Source organism: Monodon monoceros, unplaced genomic scaffold (genome assembly GCF_005190385.1).
Source record: "Monodon monoceros isolate NGI ecotype Baffin Bay Population unplaced genomic scaffold, NGI_Narwhal_1 Super_Scaffold_10, whole genome shotgun sequence".
NCBI classification, from domain to species: domain Eukaryota; kingdom Metazoa; phylum Chordata; class Mammalia; order Artiodactyla; family Monodontidae; genus Monodon; species Monodon monoceros.
Window position 1 is genome coordinate 12,849,356 of NW_021703766.1, and position 20,675 is coordinate 12,870,030.

A 20,675-nucleotide genomic window follows, 5' to 3' on the forward strand; every position below is an offset into this window, starting at 1 on the left:
TTCCTTGTCTCTGTCGTCCACCATCTTGTTCTGTCTATGCTTTTTCTAATTCAGAGGTACTCTAACTTTAATAATACAGTTTTTCAGTTCAGGAAGTTCTTTGTAATGAAGCATGCATAAAACTCTGCAGACATGGGATTAAATCACTTAGAAGTGTTATATGTGTTTTGAAAATAAAGAATCTTTTGAAAGCTAAATTAATTTGCTATAATTTTATTTAGAATTATGAATCTGTGAGCATTGGAATTTAAGGACAAATTTATAAAATGCAGCTGTCTGAAACTCTACTTGATAACAGTGTTATAAATAATAATATTAATCATACTTGTAAGAAACACCCTAAGAGATAGTTTGTAAATGTTTTGTCAGCAAAACTTGGTTACTTAATGTTAGGCCTTTGTGATGCAATTAATAGTAACATTTTCAAGGTAATAATGCTGGTGGAGGTCTGCAAGGAACTTAAAATAAAGGAGAGTCAAAGAGAAGAATTAGTCATTGTTTTTCAATGCCATGGCCAATGGGAGAACTGCCCTGAGCAGCTGACATTAGTTGTTCTTGGCAAATTGAGCTCTTTAGTGAAATGTCTGCATTAGCTTAGATTTGTTTTTGAGGGAAATGGGAAGTCACTGAATATTATTGGGTAGGAGAATGGCATGGCAAATTAGTTAGGGAAATTATTATTATTATTTTTTTGGGGGAAATTATTTTTGTAGCAGTGTGGATTGAAGTAAGGAAGATCTGAAGGAACTCACTGAATAAGCTGCTTTTGTAATTAAACTGTGGACCACAGTGGACTAGTAGCAATGGAGATGGCAATGGGATTGAGGGGAGACTCATTACTTAGGAAAACTTGAGTGCTTTTGTTCATTCATTTGCCAGATTTTGGATAACTGTTATTTACTACATGCCTGAAACTTAATGGTAGGTATTGGGAATATGGAGATTATCATACCACTCATCTCCGACTCCTAAAAGGCATGATCCTTGTTCTCATGGGGCTTTCCATCTAGTGGAGGAGATAGCCATTAAAGAATCGCAAAATAAATGGAAAATTATAGCTACAATAAATGCTTTGAAAGAGATCTATGTGGACATTTGGCTAATCAGGGAGTCAGGAAATATTTTCCTGAGAAGATGTTGGCTGAGCTGAAGGAACAGTAGAATTTAACCAAGTGAAGAGAGGTTAAAGTTTAACTGTTAGGCTCCCTCCAGAAATATATAATTCTTAGCTTGTGTTGAATTTGAAGTGACAGACAGGCATGTCAAGCAATTTCCAGTAAGAGGGTGTAAATTTGGAACTAGATCTTGAACTGAATCTAAATTTTAGTCATTCAGCTTAAAAGGCTGTAGTTGGAGGTATGAAAATGGTTGAGCCCTCTTAAAGAATGTATAAATAGAAGAGTATGATTCCAAGGACTGAGCCCTGGGGAATGCTCACAATTGAAGGTTGGAAAGAAGCTTGTTGAGGGAATTACAGGGAATAGAAGGAATGGTTGAGACTTAAAAGAAGATTTAGAAGAGTTTTTAATTGTGGAGGCCAAGGAGGAAAATTTTAGTTGTGGGAACCAAGGAAAGGGACATTTGAAAGGAGGTAGTAGTAATCACTAGGGTAAATAACACAGTTAAGATTAATGACTGAGAAAAGAGCATGGGTTTTTGTAAAACAGAGATAGAACAGGTTCTGTAGAACCCAGATTTGGACTATTTGAAACTATATTAGTCTATTTCAGAAGTGTGATAGTGACAAGAGGTGAGAATATGTGGAAGGGAGGCCATCTCAGTTAAATAAAGATTTTTCAAGATTAAGGAAATTCATTTTAGTTTAAAGGCAGAGAGAAAGGAACAAGTAGAAGGTAAAAGATAGGAGATGCTGGTGAGTAAGAAGGTAAATATAAATGCTCATAAAGAAAGAAAGGAGGAGGAGATTCAAATCAGTTTGGTGTCAGAAAACATGATTTGTAATTTTTTTGGGAGAACTTAAAGACTATAGCCCTTTGGAATTTCACAGACCTTACCAGTTCTCAAGAGAGTTGCTATCTTAGGTTTAACTTACAACCCACAGAGTAAAGATTATTCTGCTTTTCTTCTTTTTTTTCCTTCCTCAGAACTGTTTCATTCTTAAGTTAAATTTCAGTGAAAGTAAATAGAGATGTTTATCCCTATTGTTCAAAGTAATTGTGTAGTCATTTACTAAATTGTCACCATGTTGTTTAGTATTGCAAGGTAGTTTGGGGGTGGAGCCAAACACCTGGGGCTTTGTGCCCCACAAATAATATTTAGTAAGCCTGGTTGCCTATAGGAAAGTAGACAAAACAATGGTTTAAATGCCATTCTGGAATAGATGCAGAACAGTTGGGAAAAGCAACATAGTAACTTCTGTAAAGAAGAATTACAGCTTTAGGAATGCAAAATGTCAGGACTGCAAGAGTGAACCTTCTCTCTCCAGCTAGAAGTTTTTCAATACGTAGTAAAATGCCTAAACTTTATCATTGTGTCACCTGATTTTGTGTCTGACTAGTAGCACCTGGCCTCTTAGGCTCTGGGTGTATGTGCATGCTCACAGCAACACAACTGTTGTATTCCCACTTCCTAGCCGAGTGCATCTTATATGCTCAATAAATCCTGAATGAAAAAAGAAAGTAACTTTTTATTGGCTATGAGTAATTAGAAACTTAAATTATTTTAAGTTTCTCTGCCACTAATGCAAACAAGGAGTGTCTGGGTTTTGTATAGTTTTCTTTTTTAAAAAAAATATTTATTTATTTTGGCTCTGCCGGGTCTTAGTTGTGGGATCTTTTAGTTGCGGCATGCAGACTCTTAGTTGTGGCATGCATGTGGGAGCTAGTTCCCCCACCAGAGAGCACACCTGGGCCCCCTGCATTGGAAGCACAGAGTCTTACCCACTGGACCACCAGGGAAGTCCCATGTATAGTTTGTTTTCATACTTGGAATCTACCCAACTGCTTGTTTTATTATCGTACCAGCAACATACAAGTTCAAAAAGAACCCAAAACTGTGTCATCCATTTTTTTTATTGTGGTAAAATATACGTAACATAGAATTTACCATTATTAAACATTTTTTAGGTCTACAGTTCAAAATGAATTAAGTATATTCACATTGTTGTGAAACCATCACCACCATCTCTAGAACTTTTCATCATCCCAACTGAAACCATAGCCATTAAACAATAACTACCCATCCTCCCTCTCCCTAGCCCCTGGCAATCACCATTCTGTTTTCTGTCCCTGAATCTGACTACTCTAGTACCTCATAAAATAGTGGAATTGTACAATATTTGTCCTTTTGTGTCTGGCTTATTTCACTTAGTGTCTTCAAGTTTCATCCATGTTGTAGCATGTGTCAGAACCTCCTTCCTTTTTTTAAAAGTTATATTTTTTTTAATATTTATTTTTGGCTGTGTTGCGTCTTCGTTTCTGCGCAAGGGCTTTCTCTAGTTGCGGCAAGCGGGGGCCACTCACCATCGCAGCCTCTCTTGTTGCGGAGCACAGGTACCAGATGCGCAGGCTCAGTAGTTGTGGCTCACGGGCCCAGCCGCTCCACAGCATGTGGGATCCTCCTGGACCAGGGCTTGAACCCGTGTCCCCTGCATTGGCAGGCAGATTCTCAACCACTGCACCACCAGGGAAGCCCCTCCTTCCTTTTTAAAGCTGAATAATATTCTGTTGTATGTGTAGACTACATTTTATTTATCCATTCAGCCATCAAGCAACTTGGGTTGCTTGCACCTTTCAGCTGTTGTGAATAATGCTGCTATGAACATGGGTATACAAATATCTGAGACCCTGCTTTCAATTCTTTTGGATATACGTACACTTAGAAGTATCAATAGAATTGCTGGATAATATCATAATTGTTTTTAATTTTTTGAATGTATGACCATACTGTTTTCTGCAGTGGTTGCACCATTTTACATTCCCACCAGCAGTGCACAAAGTTCCAGTTTCTTCACATCCTCTCCAACACTTGCTACTTCTAAGTTTTTAAAAATTAAATTAAATTAATTAATTAATTTATTTTTGGCCATGTCCCGCGGCTTGCGGGATCTTAGTTCCCCAACCATGGATTGAACCTGGGCCATGGCAGTGAAAGCACTGAGTCCTAACCACTGGACTGCCAGCGAATTCCCTATTTTTTAATTTTTTAAATAATATTCTGATGGATGTGAAGTGATATCTCATTGTGGTTTTGATTTACATTTCCCTGATTATTACTGATTTGAGCATCTTCATGTGCTTATTGGCCATTTGTATGCCTTCTTTGGAGGAAAGTCTATTCAAGTCCTTTGCCTAGTTTTTAGTCGGGTTACTTCTTGTTGTTGTTGAGTTGTAGTTCTTTTTTTTTTTTTTTTTTTGTGGTACGCGGGCCTCTCACTGTTGTGGCCTCTCCCGCTGCGGAGCACAGGCTCCAGCCGTGCAGGCTCAGCGGCCAGGGCTCACGGGCCCAGCCGCTCCGCGGCATGTGGGATCTTCCCGGATCAGGGCACGAACCCGTGTCCCCTGCATCAGCAGGCGGAGTCTCAACCACTGTGCCACCAGGGAAGCCCTGTAGGAGTTCTTTATGTATTCTCAGTATTAAACTCTTATCAGGTAAATCATTTGCAGATATTTTCTCCTATCCCATGGGTTGCCTTTTCACTGTCGATTGTGTCCTTTGATGCACAGAAGTTTTTTATTTTGATGTAGTCCAGTTTATCTGTTTCTTTTGCCATCATATCCAAGAAATCATTGCCAAATTCTATGTCATGAAGTTTTCCCCTTACGCTTTCTTTTAAGAATTTTATAGTTTTAGCTCTTACATTTAGGTCTCATCCATTTTGAGTTAATTCTGTACATGCTGTAGGGTAAGGATCCAACTTTAGTCTTTTGCGTGAGGATGTTAAATTTTTCCAACACCATTTGTTGAAAAGACTGTCCTTTCCCCATTGAATGGTCTTGGTACTAGACCATTCAATGGTCTTGGTCTTGGTCATTTGACTATATATGCTAAAGTTTATTTCTGTCCACACTGGAGCAATTGTCAGTAACAGTTTAAGTGTTGCTGGCTCCAGTAGTGGGCTTCTTCTGGGCTTCAGCTTCCAGTAAACTGTGATTCCCTGTATTCACCTGTCTCCGATTTTGGGGCAACAGTTTGCCGAGTGACTTCAGGTCTGATGGATTTCAGAAGAGTTGTTGATTTTCAGTTTGTTCAGCTTTTTTCTCATTGTGAGGATGGGAGTGATGATTTCCAAGCTCTTTACATGTCGGACCAGAGACTAGAAGTTTTCCTGGCTCATCTTGTACTTTTCCAGTCCCAGACCTGGAATCAACCACTTCTCTAAGGAACTCTGTTTCCTTTTAATGGAGAGTGGTCTTTAGAAGCCAAGGTCTGGGTGCTAGATGTGCTCATTGCTACTCCTGTGTCATTGCTTCAGCAGACAGAGCTAGAAAATGTATAGTGTCCTTGCATCTGCATACATGCATTAATATAGACATATGCACACACGTGTACATATGTATATATACACAGACATCTATTCATATCTGTGTGTATATATATAGACAAACATGTTAAAAGCTGATTTTTATTCATATTGATGCCTCCAATACCACAAGGTTCATTCTAGCTTTCTCCCTTTCCATGTTTATAATTCCCTTCCATGACGGTGAAAAACTTGGTTCTTACTATCCACAAATTATTTATTTGATTGCTGAATCATATAATACACTTAAAATAGTTTCAGAATGCTAAACTATGTCACTGTGAGAAAGCAAACCTACTAACTAGGGTTAAGTATTTGTTTATAGCTCTTTTTGTCATTGCACTGAGGATATAAAGTCAAAATACTGTCTTTATAAGCCACTGGAGTGAGCCTCCCTCTTCCTTCCCCTCTCTCCCCTATGGTTATGGTATTCATTTGAAATATAATTAGGTTCGTTTGTTTTTCTTTGAATTGCATTTTTGCCTTCCCTCATTATTATTTTTAAAATTTTGGGGACTTCCCTGGTGGTCCGATGGGTAAGACTCCGTGCTCCCAATGCAGGGGGCCCGGGTTTGATCGCTGGTCGGGGAACTAGATCCCACGTGCATGCTGCAACTAAGAGTTGCATGTTGCAACTAAGAGAGCCTGCATGCTGCAACTAATACCCGGCACAGCCATAAATAAATAAATGAATGAATGAATAAATAAATATTTTTAAAAAGTAAATAAAATTTTGAGTCACTAAAAATAGCATGGTTCCAGAATTGCCTCCCTGCTACACCTTTTACCCCATTCCCATCCTTCCACCCTTTTCTTCCCATTTGCAGGGTAGCCAGTCTCAGTTTTTAGTTTATACTTTCTCTTTCTTTAGGTACAATGAGCAGATACTATATGTATATTTTTTTCTTTCCCCTTCTTTCTTACCCAGAAGATAGCATACTTGATACTCTTTTGTACTTTGCTTTTTTTCATTTAACCTTATGTCTTGGAAATCACTTTATATCAATTCATAGAGATCTTCCTTAGTTTATTCAGCCACTGTCCTGTGCATGAGTGTTATTTTGCGGTTATGAGCAATGCTGCAGTGAATAGCCTTGCTTTTATGTAGTTTCATATTGTTGTAGATAATATTCCTGGAAGTGCAATTTTGTTGGCTTTTGTTATTGCACCAACAGCATATCAGTTCAAAAGCAAACAAAAAATTTTTGAAGTGTTTTACATTTTATTGTTCACAAGCATTAGTTGATATTTTCAAAAACCTCTTAATAAACGACTCCCCAGGTACTGCTACTGGGTGATGTAACCAGACAGAAAAATCCCACCTAACTGAATTGCTCTCAAAGTGAACATGGTAAAGTGGAACGGGAAGCATCTCCTTATCTCAGGTTGGTTAACTGCTCACTTCTAAGTCACAAAACATTGTATATATTTCATAATTATTTTTCTTAATTAGTAATTCTTAGTTGGAATTTTTGGGAAAAGATTATATCGTGTACATCTCTGCAAATAATGTGAAGTACAAGCCTGTCACTCGTTAGGAAAAAAAGCTAAACATATATTAACAATACTTATAGTTTTTGGGTTTTTTTATTTTTTTTGCGGTACGCGGGCCTCTCACTGCTGTGGCCTCTCCCGTTTTGGAGCACAGGCTCCGGACGCGCAGGCTCAGTGGCCATGGCTCACGGGCCCAGCCGCTCCGCGGCATGTGGGATCCTCCTGGACCGGGGCACGAACCCGTGTCCCCTGCATCGGCAGGCGGACTCTCAACCACTGCGCCACCAGGGAAGCCCAACAATACTTATAATTTTAAAAAATGGGGCCTGATTAAAAAACAAAAACTTCGTTGTATTTATTATTAGTGTGGTTTTGCTTCTTAAGTACTTCCTATGATGAACTGTTGCTTTTCTCTTACCCAACCCTTGGATATCCCATTTTCCTGATAGGCCCAGAAAAGCCTAACTGGTGTTTGTTCTTAACCCCATTTAGAGCAACATTTTCAATTTAGTTTTTTGATTTAGCATCTTTAAAATGTGATAGCCTTTAGGATTTAGATACGTGTTTTGGACAGTGGTGCAGCATGAGATTCAACTATTCTGGAAAAGTTTTGCTAATATCCTTAAATGATCTCTTGAGTTTTTAAAACAGTTTATGCATTTAATATCTCAAATCCTGGTACAGTATTGCTATTCAGCATTCCTGGGGCAGCCTTGAACCCTCTGATTCTGGATTCCAACTCATTTATGCGGATTATTAAGAACTGGCTCTTAATAAATGTAGAACTTTCAGGACACATCTACCTGTTTTCAGCTAGTTAAAGATTACTGAAATGCCATCTTAGACCATGTTATCTTGGAAAAACATTGTTTCAAAGGTCTTTTCTTAAATCTTGTTTTAGCTGGTTGATTCAAGATAACCTATACAAATGGTATTTGGGGGGAATTAAAACAAAACAAAACCAGCATCACTAGACCAGATAACTTTCTTTGTGTACTGAAGCACAGCAGAGTAGAATTAGGAGTACGTCTTAAGAAAATGCTCCCATATTCGCATAGATTCCATATGTCCTGGCAGGCATATGGATTTTGTTTCTTCCCCTCCGTTTTTTATTCAGTAGTGCATATATAGTTTTAATACATAAAAATTAAAGTCAGAGCACAACCAGGTATATAATGGAAAAGTGTAATATTCTATTTTAGCTTTCCCTACTTTCAACTCTTAGTTCTTTATTTTTTATTTTTTTATTTTTATTTTTTTTTTGCGGTACGCGAGCCTCTCATTGCTGTGGTCTCTCCCGTTGCGGAGCACAGGCTCCGGACACGCAGGCTCAGCGGCCATGGCTCACGGGCCCAGCCACCCCGTGGCATGCGGGACCCTCCCGGACAGGGGCACGAACCCGTGTCCCCTGCATCGGCAGGTGGACTCTCAACCACTGCGCCACCGGGGAAGCCCTCTTTATTTATTTATTTATTTTTGCGATACGCGGGCCTCTCACTGTTGTGGCTTCTCCCGTTGCGGAGCACAGGCTCCGGATGCGCAGGCTCAGCGGCCATGGCTCACAGGCCTAGTTGCTCCGTGGCATGTGGGATCCTCCCAGCCCGGGGCACAAACCCGTGTCCCCTGCATCGGCAGGCGGACTCTCAACCACTGTGCCACCAGGAAAGCCCCAGTTCTTTATTTTTGTATTTATCTAATTTTTAAGTAGAATACTTACATTGTTCTCTTTTTTTATTAGACATTATCTGTTGATTTCTTACAAACTATCTACATTTTGTCCTTATAAAACACACAAAACAGTATTTACTCTGAAATTGAACTTTGTAGAGCAAGAAATCCTACAAAGCTAAGGGATAAAATAGACTGTGCCGCACCACAGACAGGATTCATACAAGTCACTGGCTTTAGAATGTGGCATTAATTGGCCAAGTTCTACAGAAAGCTTTGACCTACTCTAATGAGATCAATTTTGGTCCATTTCATTCTTGTCTCAGTCTCATTTATCAGTCATGAGTAATCAGCATACTCATATACTAAACAGTTTCTTAAAAAAGAGATCAAATTCATTGCTACTTAGGTCTGATTAGTTAAAAAAAATAAAAGCAAACAAATGAAAAAACCTACAAAAATCCACAAAGTTGTGTCTTACTCATTTTTTTAGTTTTAACAGAATGAGAAGCAAATCTAAGTCATTGCTGTAAGAATGTTTCAATGTGAGGTCAGAATACTTCAACTATCGATCACCCCTTTGTGTTTTATGATTTTCATTTTTATATTTCTGTTATAGATTACAGTCTTCTAGCTATGTTTCTTTTGCATTTCTGGATCCACAGTCATGATCCATATTAACTCTGCAGAGTTCTTTCGTTAGAAAACATTTCTAGAGTCTACTTTTTGGTGATGATTTCCTTTGTGATTCAAACAATATCAAAATAGATTTACTTAGAACTTGTGTGAATCTGGGGGTTTTTTTATTTTATTTTTTAATATTTATTTATTTATTTTTATTTTTGGCTGCCTGGGGTCTTTGTTGCTGAACGCGGGCTATTCTTCGTTGCGGTTCCCGGGCTTCTCATTGCGGTGGCTTCTCTTGTTGCAGAGCACGGGCTCTAGGCGCGCGGGCTTCAGTAGTTGTGGCACTTGGGCTCAGTAGTTGTGGCGCACGGGCTTAGTTGCTCCGCGGCATGTGGGATCTTCCCGGACCAGGGCTCGAACCCGTGACCCCTACACTGGCAGGCGGATTCTTAACCACTGCGCCACCAGTGAAGTCCCTGAATCCGGTTTTTAAATTTGGAAAGGTTTTACTCTCCATGGGAACAGCTAAGGGTATATGTCTGGTTAATTTGAGACCCTCCTGAATTGGCATTCAGTTTTTAAGTTTCTCTTAATAACTACTGAAAACGCCATTTATATAAAACTCAGCAGTAAATTTATTTTCTCTTCTATAAACAGGTACATACTAGGCAGCACAAATAAAAAAACTCTTGCCTTGGCTTGGCTTTTCACTAGTCCTAGAGACTTACTTCTTCTTGATGGTTATCAGAGCCTGGATAGGCTTTGCTATTAGCAAAAGTGAATAGGATGATCCTTTAAAAGTTATTTTTTGTGTATTTATATTTGAAGCCCAGGTTTTTGGAGGGTGGGGTCCCATGCATAAAGTATGAAAGGAGTCATTAAATTTGCCCTCAATAACATCTTGACGTCTATTTTTCTAAATCAGAATTGGTACATGATTTCTTCCAAGAAATAAAAATAAAATATTTCTTCAGGTACTCATTCAGGATCATGAGTAAACAGAATGTTGTCAGTTATATTTTAAAGTGAAAAGAATAAAAAATAAACTTTATCTTCAGTAAGCTTCATTGTTTTTTGGCTTAGCAGTTCTTGTTAAAGCATTACTAAATAGCTATTAAATTGAAATCTAGAATAGATCAGTTCTCTAATTTCTTCACAACCTTGTTTTATCAAGCAATCCTCTATGCCCATTTGTATCTTAGACTAGAAATTGGCAAACTACAGTCCATGGGCCAAGTCCAGACCACAACCTGCTTTTTGTATGTCTCTGGAGGTAAGAGTTGTTTTTACAGTTTTTAAAAGGTTAAAAGAAGATACCACAAGATTGTAGAGATTGTTTGTAGCCCACAAAGCCTAAAATAATTACTCTATGTCCCTTTACAGAACAAATTTGTTTTAGACTATAATATATAATGTATGTGCAACTCTTTATTTTTATTTATTTATTTTGTGCAACTCTTCTTTTTTTTTTTTTTTCGGTACACGGGCCTGTCACTGCTGTGGCCTCTCCCGTTGCGGAGCACAGGCTCCGGAAGCGTAGGCTCAGCGGCCATGGCTCACAGGCCTAGCCGCTCCACGGCATGTGGGATCTTCCTGGACTGGGGCACGAACCCATGTCCCCTGCATCGGCAGGTGGACTCTCAACCACTGCGCCACCAGGGAAGGCCGTGCAACTCTTTTTAAATGGTTTATAATCCATCTGAATTACCGTCACCTTCAGTAAGAAAAATGTCTTGCTGTATATCATTACATATCCTTCATTTTTATAGGAATTCACCAAATTTGTTAGTTTTTATAATTGATATGGACTTAAAAATTTTTTTTATTTTTTGATTGAAGTATAGTTGATTTACAATGCTGTGTTAATTACTACTGTACAGTAAAGTGATTCAGTTATATATATATACACACACACACACATTCCTTTTTTTTTTTTTTTTTTCTTTGACCACACCATGCGGCTTGTGAGATCTTAGTTCCCCGACCAGGGATTGAACCTGCGCCCTTGGCAGTGAGAGCCCGGAGTCCTAACCACTGGACCGCCAGGGAATTCCCAGCATTCTTTTTTAATATTCTGTTCCATTATAGTTTATCATAGGATATATAGTTCTCTGTGCTATATAGTAGGACCTTGTTGTTTATCCATTCTATATACAATAGCTTACATCTGCTCACCCCAACCTCCCAATCCATCCCTCCCACAACACCCTCCCTCTTGGCAACCACCAATCTGTTCTCTATGTCCGTGATTCTACTTCTGTTTCATAGATAGGTTCATTTGTGTCATATTTTAGATTCCACATATAAGTGACATCATATGATATTTGTCTTTCTCTTTCTGACTTCACTTAGTGTGATAGTCTCTAGTTGCATCTGGTGTGGACTTCTATTAATCAGAATCTGTATACATGACACTGTGGACTTTAATTAAACTAGCTTGGGGTTTGAGACAGAAAGACAGCACCCCGCAGGTACTTGTGCTTACTTTTGTGCTTGCTCTTCGGTGCGTGCATTTTTGTGATGCTGCTTTAGGAATGGTAATGAATTTGAATATTGCCATTTCTTCATAGACGCAACATTTTCTCATTGATACATTTGCCTACTGCATAGAGTGTGTTATTTTTTTGAGGCTGTATTTTGAAATACGCGGGCCTCTCACTGTTGTGGCCTCTCCCGTTGCAGAGCACAGGCTCCGGACGCGCAGGCTCAGCGGCCATGGCTCACGGGCCCAGCTGCTCTGCAGCATGTGGGATCCTCCCGGACCAGGGCACGAACCCGCGTCCCCTTTATTGGCAGGCGGACTCTCAGCCACTGTGCCACCAGGGAAGCCCTGAGGCTATATTTTGATGTTAAATTGGGTGGTGTGGTTGGTTTGGCTGAGAGTTTTTTAAATAAATTTATTTATTTTATTTATTTTTGGCTGTGTTGGGTCTTCTTTGTGGTGTGCAGGATTCTTTTTGTGGTGGCTTCTCTTGTTGCGGAGCATGGGCTCTAGGCACGTGGGCTTCGGTAGTTGTGGCATATGGGCTCAGTAGTTGTGGCTCGTGGGCTCTAGAATGCAGGCTCAGTAGTTGTGGCGCACAGGCTTAGTTGCTCCGCGGCATGTGGGATCTTCCCAGGCCAGGGTTCGAACCCGTGTCCCCTGCATTGGCAGGAGGATTCTTAACCACTGCGCCACCAGGGAAGCCTCACCTTAACATTTTGGAAATCAGGATGTATCTTAAATTTTATGACATAATTACAATTGGCAGTTCCCGCCCCCCGTGGTGCATAAAATAATGGTTCATCTTAAAATCAATAAGGCATGGTTCATATATTCTACTCACTTATATTAACTGTTACGTGCATTGTTTTCTTGTTCCTTATATAAATTTTTAATAGGTTTTTTAAAAATTATTTATTTATTTATTTAGGCCGTGCTGGGTCTTAGTTGCAGCACATGGGATCTTCCTTGCAGCACGTGGGATGGTTCTTTTTCGTTGCGACATGCGGACTTCTTAGTTGCTGCGTGCGGGCTTCTTAGTTGCAGCATGCATGCAGGATCTAGTTCCCTAACCAGGGATGGAACTTGGGCCCCCCTGCATTGGGAGTATGGTTAGAGTCTTATCCACTGGACCACCAGGGAAGTCCCTCTTTTTCCTTATATTGATTCCACCCCTTTTTACTTACTTGGATATTGCAGCCAAAATTCATTATTTTGGAAATCTTTAATCATTAAAGGATTTGTTTGGGGATTTATTTTAATTCTGAGATTTGTAATTTGAATTAGATAATAAGCATCATCATCCATATCTGGTCAACAGAGCAATTTAGGAAAATCAACAGTTAGCATAGTGTTTTGAGTAGCACAATATCCTGATCTGTTACTGTTAGTTAACAGATGGCCTGCAGCCTGGTCTTCTGTGTTAGTTACTATTTTGCTGAATATACTGTAGAAGAACATTAACCAGAAAACCAGTTTAGCTTTAGCCTTACCTGCAATTTTCTTGGGTGTTTGCAACTGAAACGCCCTGTGAATTTATAGTAGTATCCTGTTGATGGGAAATAATTAGAAATTATATAATAATTGTTTTTTAGGCCTTTAGTATCTCTGAAAGTAAGCCACTTTGTATTACGGAGACAATACATTTTTTAAAGCTTATTTTAATGCAGAATCACAAGTCAGTAACTTCAAAAAAGGCAAGGCAAATAAAAGCGGGAGGAAGGTGGGCACTGATGCCAACATTAAATATATAGGCGTATTTAAGTCAGTGATTCTAAACTCTAGTTGTACCTTGGGCGATTTTTAAAATATCAGTACCCAGAGGTCTCAGGTAAATTAAATTATAATGCCTGGAATTGGTTGCTGGCATTGAATTTAAAAAATATTAAGATACTATTATTATTGTGTTACAAAGGCAATATTTTTGTAGATTTACCCATTAGTTAGTACTTTCTTTGCTCCTCATACCTTCTTGCTTCTCTAAGCTTCCATCTAGGACCACTTTCCTTCTGCCTACAATACATTTTTTAGAATATCTTTTAGTGAGGGTCTCCTGCTGGCCAGCTGTCAGGTTTTGTTTGTCTGGAAATGTCTTTATTCTACCTTACTCTTAAAGGATATTTTTTGCTGGGTCTAGGTATCAGTTATCTATTTCTGACTAACAAACCATCCCAAACTTAATGACTCAAAAACAACAACTATTTCCTCATGAATCTGTGGGTCAGCAGTTTGATCAGGGCTCAAGGGGATGGCTTGTCTCTGATCTACCTGGTGTCTCATTCATCTGCTTGTAGTCACTTGTCACGTCAGCTGGGAGCTGGACAGTCCAGATGACCTCATTTATATGTCTGGTGGGTTGGTAAGGTGAGAAGGGAACTGGGCAACACATCTCTCATATCTCTCAGCTGGCTAGGCTAAATGCCTTCATGTGGGTTCATAAAGCAATATAGGGACTTCCCTGGTGGCGCAGTGGTTAAGAATCTGCCTGCCAACGCAGGGGACACGGGTTCGAGCCCTGGGCCAGGAAGATCCCACATGCTGTGGAGCAACTAAGCCTGTGCGCCACAACTACTGAGCCTGCACTCTAAGCCCACAAGCCATAACTACTGAACCCAAATGCCGCAACTACTGAAGCCCATGCGCCTAGAGCCCATGCTCTGCAACAGGAGAAGCCACCGCAACGAGAAGCCCACACACTGCAACAAAGAGCGTCCCCTGCTCGCCACAACTAGAGAAAGCCCACGTGCAGTAACTAAGACCCAGTGCAGCCAAAAATAAATAAATAAATTTATTAAAAAAAAAAAAGCAATGGCAAGATCCAATGCACAAGTACTTTTCAAGCTTCTTGAAAAGTGTCTCATTTACCAGAGCAAGTCAGATGGCCAAGCCCACATTCCAAAGGGTGGAGAAATTAGATTCCATCTCTTTATGGGTAGAGGGACGATGTCACATTCAAAGGGATGTGCATTAAGGAATGGGAGGGATTTGTGGCCTTAAAAAATCAGTAACAGGGGCTTCCCTGGTGGCGCAGTGGTTGAGAGTCCGCCTGCCGATGCATGGGACACGGGTTCGTGCCCCGGTCCGGGAAGATCCCACATGCCGCAGAGCGGCTAGGCCCGAGAGCCATGGCCGCTGAGCCTGCGCGTCCAGGGCCTGTGCTCCGCAACGGGAGAGGCCACAACAGTGAGAGGCCCACGTACCGAAGGAAAAAAAAAAAAAATCAATAACAGTGTAGAATTTTAGGTTGGAGTATTTTTAGCACATTTTCTTTCCACTGTCTTTTGGCTTTCACTGTCACTGTTAAGCAGTTAGTTAGTTCCTATGGCTTCTTTTCAGATTTTCTGTCTGTGTTCTCTTGACCACTATGATTTGTCTTGGTGTAACTTTCCTTTTATTTCTCGACTTGAGCTTTATTGAGTTTCTTTTGATTTGGTGTCTTTCATTCTTTATGCAAAATTCTCAGCCATTATCTGCCTCTGCCCCACTCTTTCTCTTCTTCTTGAACTTCAGTTAAGTTAGATTTCTTGCTATTTTTTCATGTTTATTTATTTTTTACTATAAAGGTTTTATTATGCACAGAGAGGGGAGGGGGCTCAGTCCTTGGCAGCTGCTTTCCTCTTGGCAACCAGGACATCACTCAGGTTCTCTTGCCTCTTGGCATGGCTGTGTGTCCCCACTCTTTTCTTGATGAACTTGAGGGCCTGTGTGTCCTTGGAGAACTTGAGCATGTCCCAGATGCTCTGCCTTTATGAGGCAAAGCCTCATACTTCTCAGATCATGTCCCTTAGGGACTTGGTGTGCTTGGTGAGGCATCCATGGCAGTGGCTGTGCCTCAGCTTGCTCATGTTCTTGGTCACTTTGTGGCCCTTGTTGAGGCCCATGGCCATGGGGTAGTACAGAGCTGTGGCTTTGTTCCTTAATGGCTTCTGAGGCAGAGTCTTCATATTTATTAACTTTTCGTCTTCATGCTACATTCTGGATAATTTCTGTTGACTTACCTTTCAGTGTACTAATTTTCTCTACAGTTATACTGTAGAGCTGCTTAACTCTTCTACTTTTTTAAAAAATTAAATTTACCATAGTTCATCATTTTTTCCTTTTAAAAAAATTAAGGTATAATTTACATGTAAAATTTGCTTTCTTTTTTTTTTTTTTGGTTTGCAATCTACAGGGGTTTTTTTCTATTTATATTGTACTTTTATTATTTATTTATTTATTTATTTGGTTGTATTTATTTGGTTGTGTTGCGGCAGGCGGGCTCCTTAGTTGCGGCTCGCAGGCTCCTTAGTTGCAGCAGGTGGGCTCCTTAGGTGTGGCATGTGAGCTCCTTAGTTGTGGCACGTGAGCTCCTTAGTTGTGGCACGTGAGCTCCTTAGTTGCGGCAAGTGGGCCCCTTAGTTGCAGCTTGCAGCTCCTTAGTTGCGGCACATGAGCTTCTTAGTTGTGGCATGCGAACTCTTAGTTGCAGCATGCATGTGGGATCTAGTTCTCTGACCAGGAATTGAACCCGGGCTCCCTGCGTTGGGAGCGCTGAGTCTTAACCTAACCACTGTACCACCAGGGACGTCCCTGCAATCTACAAGATTTAATATTCATTCCTTTTATCTGGTGCTTTTGCCAATAGCACACTCTTAATTACTGTTGCTCTACTGTAAGTCTTAAAATGAGGTAGTATTCCAACTTTCTTTTACAAATTGTTAGGGTCTTCTATTTACAATCTGCTTTTTTTTTTTTTTGCGGTACGCAGGCCTCTCACCGCTGTGGCCTCTCCTGTCGTGGAGCACAAGCTCCGGACGCGCAGGCTCAGCGGCCATGGCTCACAGGCCCAGCCACTCCACGGCCTGTGGGATCTTCCCAGACTGGGGCACGAACCCGTGTCCCCTGCATCGGCAGGCGGACTCTCAACCACTGAGCCACCAGGGAAGCCCTCTCTGTCTCTTTTAAAGAAAGGCAAGTCCCAGAGGCCAGTGCTCATGTTCCGTAACCCAAATTGTAGATCCCAGCTGTTAGTCCTCAGCAATAACTTTGAGAACTTCATAGTAAAGTTTTGGTGTTTTTCTGATTTAAAGTTTTCAACCTCTATGCAATCATATTTCCCTATTTTAAATATAATTTTAAACCTTTTCTAGTCAGAAATGTTGTGAGTATTCTATAAAAGCAAAAAAAAGTAAATGACATTTGGGTAACTTACACTTTATTTTCTCAACAAAAATGTGTCCCCTTTGTAACCCCCCCCACACACACTTTTTTGCCACTGTTACCATTTTTTATTTCATATGTTAAATAGTTGGAAAAGCTATACCACATTATCTCCAGCTCATAGGTCAAGAGACAAGATTGGATCCCTGTGGAATAGGTTATGTCATTTTAGCCAAGATGTTCTCCTATAAAAAATTCAAAACACCAGATTTGAAGAGACCATTGAGGAGTCTGAAAGATTTCCTTAGATTATTTTCCTGGGCAAGGACATTTTCCTTTTCTTAGCTTCTTAGTTAGTTGTAGTTAGTTTTGCAGCACCTTAAACATTTTCTCCTGACATTTACACTCTTCCTGTATTATAAATACTTTTCATCCACACCTCAGCAATATGTGTTGTTTAAAATAATTAACATTTAAATATTTCTATTGTTTCTTTAATTTTCTGCAAGCTGTTTTTATTTTCCTAGCATGGAGACTAAACTACGGTAAAGAAAAATTTTGTTGTATCTTCTACTTCCCCAACAGTTATTTATTATGTACTTTCTACATTCTAGGTACAAATCAGGAATACTCTTTCTGTCTCTCCGGAAATTTCTGTCTCATACAGTATGACTGTATGATAGATGAAAGGCAGATTGGAACAGAACAAGGCGTGGAGGCCACAAAAAAAAAAAGAGAGACCTGCTCAGAGATTGTCGTCTAGAAAATTAGGATTTGGATTAAAGCAATGACAGAAAGAAAGGAGATTGACTAAATCTAATACTGAAAAAAGATGACTAAGGAGAGCTTGTTAAAGGACTAAGATAGGGGACTTGCAGGAGAAAAAGGAATCAAAAGTAAACCCAAAGTTCCATTGGGTATGTGGGCATTGCTTACTGGGGGAATGATGATGCCATGGTAGAAAAAGAATGAAAAATAATTTATGTAGATACTTCCTCTTCCAAGAGGTAGAGCTTAACTCCCCATTCCCCTCTTGAGTATGGGCTGGACTCAGTGAATTGCTTCCAAAGAGTAGAATGTGGAAAGGTAGAAGGGAGTCATTTTATAGTGGAGAAACCTGGCAAACACTCCCTTGGCCAGGTGATCAAAGTTGGCATCATCAGTATGTATGCCCTTGATATGATGTGTTGAGAATGGCAGTTCTTCCCCAAAACCTATATCCTATGAGAAAAACAGCACACTAACTGAAGTTGAAGGACATTCTACAAAATACCTGACCAGGCTTCCTCAAAAACTGTCAGGTCATTAGAAACACTGAAGCTAAGGAGATCAGACTAAATCCTGGATGGGAAAAATGTTTGACCAAATATCTGGGCACCTGTTGGCCCAGTCAAATTGACACATAATCTCGTGTCACTGTCCAAAACTAAGAGAGGATGGAGGGTTAAAGAAGATAAAGGGTTAAGGAGGAGAGAGTTGTTTTTTAAACATCGAAAACAACAGAAAGCCAAAAAAATGGGATAGAGAAGATGGCTCTTAATGATAAAAATCACATGAAGCAGGAAATCAGGAAATGTGGTCTGACTCCTCATTTAAAAAGTGGAAGGAAGATGCACAGTCAGTGACAGAATGGATAATAGAAATAAGTTAAATTTTCATTTTACAGTTGACCTTTTAACGTACGTATTTGAACAGCACAGGTCCACTCATACGCAGATTTTTTTTCAGTAAATAAATACTACAGTACTACATGATCAGAAGTTGGTTGAATACGCAGATGTGGAATCACAGATACAGAGGGCCAACTCTAAAGTTATCCTCGGATTATTGACTGTGAGGAGGGTCTGCACCCTTAACTCCCCCTAGTTGTTCAAGAGTCAACTGTGTTTTATCTGCCCCTCTCTCTTGGGATATCCCTTTTCTTCTAACTACTCCAGTCCTAAAGTAGGGCCAAAGTAACTAACTTTGGGGGGAAAAACAAGTGTTCCCCCCCACCCCCCTGGCCCAAGAAAGAAAGCAGATTCTTCACATCCACTAGAAATGTCTTGAGGTTCTCAAGTACTCAAATTTATGAATGTGTATCCATGGATACAAGGATAAAAGTCATATAGGTTAAAGCTAAACTTACATGTTATAAAGCAGGTGCTTGGCGAGTTAACAAATATTATAAAATCCCAACTTACTCTTAACCTTTTAGGTACGGTCTTCAGTAATATAGTTCAAACATTTATGCACACTCTTTCTTTTTTTTTTTTTGCTGCACGCGGGCCTCTCACTGTTGTGGCCTCTCCCGTTGCGGAGCACAGGCTCAGCGGCCATGGCTCACGGGCACAGCCGCTCCGAGGCATGTGGGGTCTTCCCTGACCGGGGTACGAACCCGTGTCCCCTGCATCAACAGGTGGACTCTCAACCACTGCGCCACCAGGGAAGCCCCACACTCTTTCATTTTATTATTCATCCTTTATAATTGAATTCATGGAAGACTGGCTTTAGGCCAGAAAGCAGTAAATTAAATTTGAAATGCTTCTTTCTGCTAGTATTTAGCACTTGCATTTTTCTTCCCGTTTTTTTCCCTCTAAGCCCAGTAAAATATCCTAATAATTTCACAATGATACGGCTTAAGAGGTGATACTGCCAAAGGTGAAATATTGCTGGGCAAGTATTACCTCCACTCAGTAGCTTAAAAACTTGCCAGCTGGTAAACACAATATTTAAAATCAACATTTAAAATTCTCCTAGGTATGTAAGTATATAATGTATGAAAATCAGATTATGAAAGTTGAGGACCATCTGTAAATAAAAATGCAAATATTTTGAATTCTTAATTACCCAGAGTTTCATTGTTTTACTACTTTCTTTAGTGTGTGTCTAACATTTTAAAATGTTCTCCTGGGCTTTGATCTAGCAGTGTCTGCAAATTGTGTTCACCATCACTCAATCACATGCTCTTAGAGTAGCCTATACTCCGTTGCTTCTTAGACCCTAATAGAGCTTCCTGCCTATTTTAGTACCTAAAACTCTCTATGATTAAAATTTCTCTCAATTGAGATTCTTACTGCTCTACTTCATCTAACTTACTATAAAATAAAATGGATAACTATCCAGTGAATAAAGATCCCTAAAAATAAAATGAAACTCACAACTCAAATATTATATAGTTATAGAAAAGTTTGTGATGTTTGAGATAAGAATTTACAAAGCTATTAAATCAGAGACCCTGGGTTCCTTCTGGTTTTGCTAACTATGCCAATTTTATGGGGGAGAAATTGGTCAGTAGGAAAAGCAGAGACTCACCCTACTGATTCAAGTGTGGAGGGTAAATCTTCCTCCTACTAAATAAAGTACTTCACTGTTCTGAACAGTGACAATCTGAATACATTTTCTTTATGAGAACGTGATTAAGCTAATTAAAGACATATTATTAGGGTTGTTCTTATAAGTTGTTCCTATCTGCCTACATAATGTAAACAACCTACATACAGTTAGACTGTTAGTTTTAGCTCTGTTTTTACCCCTTGGCTCCAGACTTTAGGTTATTTTCCATATAACCTGCCTTACAGGGTGCTCCATACAAAAGTTGGTTAAATAGGGGCTTCCCTGGTGGCACAGTGGTTGAGAGTCCACCTGCCGATGCAGGGGACACGGGTTCGTGCCCCGATCCGGGAAGATCCCACATGCCGCGGAGGGGCTGGGCCCGTGAGCCATGGCCGCTGAGCCCGCGCGTCCGGAGCCTGTGCTCCGCAACGGGAGAGGCCACAACAGTGAGAGGCCCGCGTACCGCAA

The 20,675-nt window shown here is 40.0% G+C and overlaps 1 protein-coding gene and 1 pseudogene across 2 annotated transcripts in view; one reads left to right on the forward strand and one right to left on the reverse strand.

Annotated features, from left to right (window-relative positions):
* The window catches only part of GLG1 (golgi glycoprotein 1), a 152,000-nt gene that overhangs the window by 20,032 nt on the left and 111,293 nt on the right, over positions 1 to 20,675 (forward strand). The gene's annotated exons all lie outside the window — the stretch shown is intronic.
* LOC114888494 lies at positions 14,485 to 15,752 on the reverse strand (annotated as a pseudogene).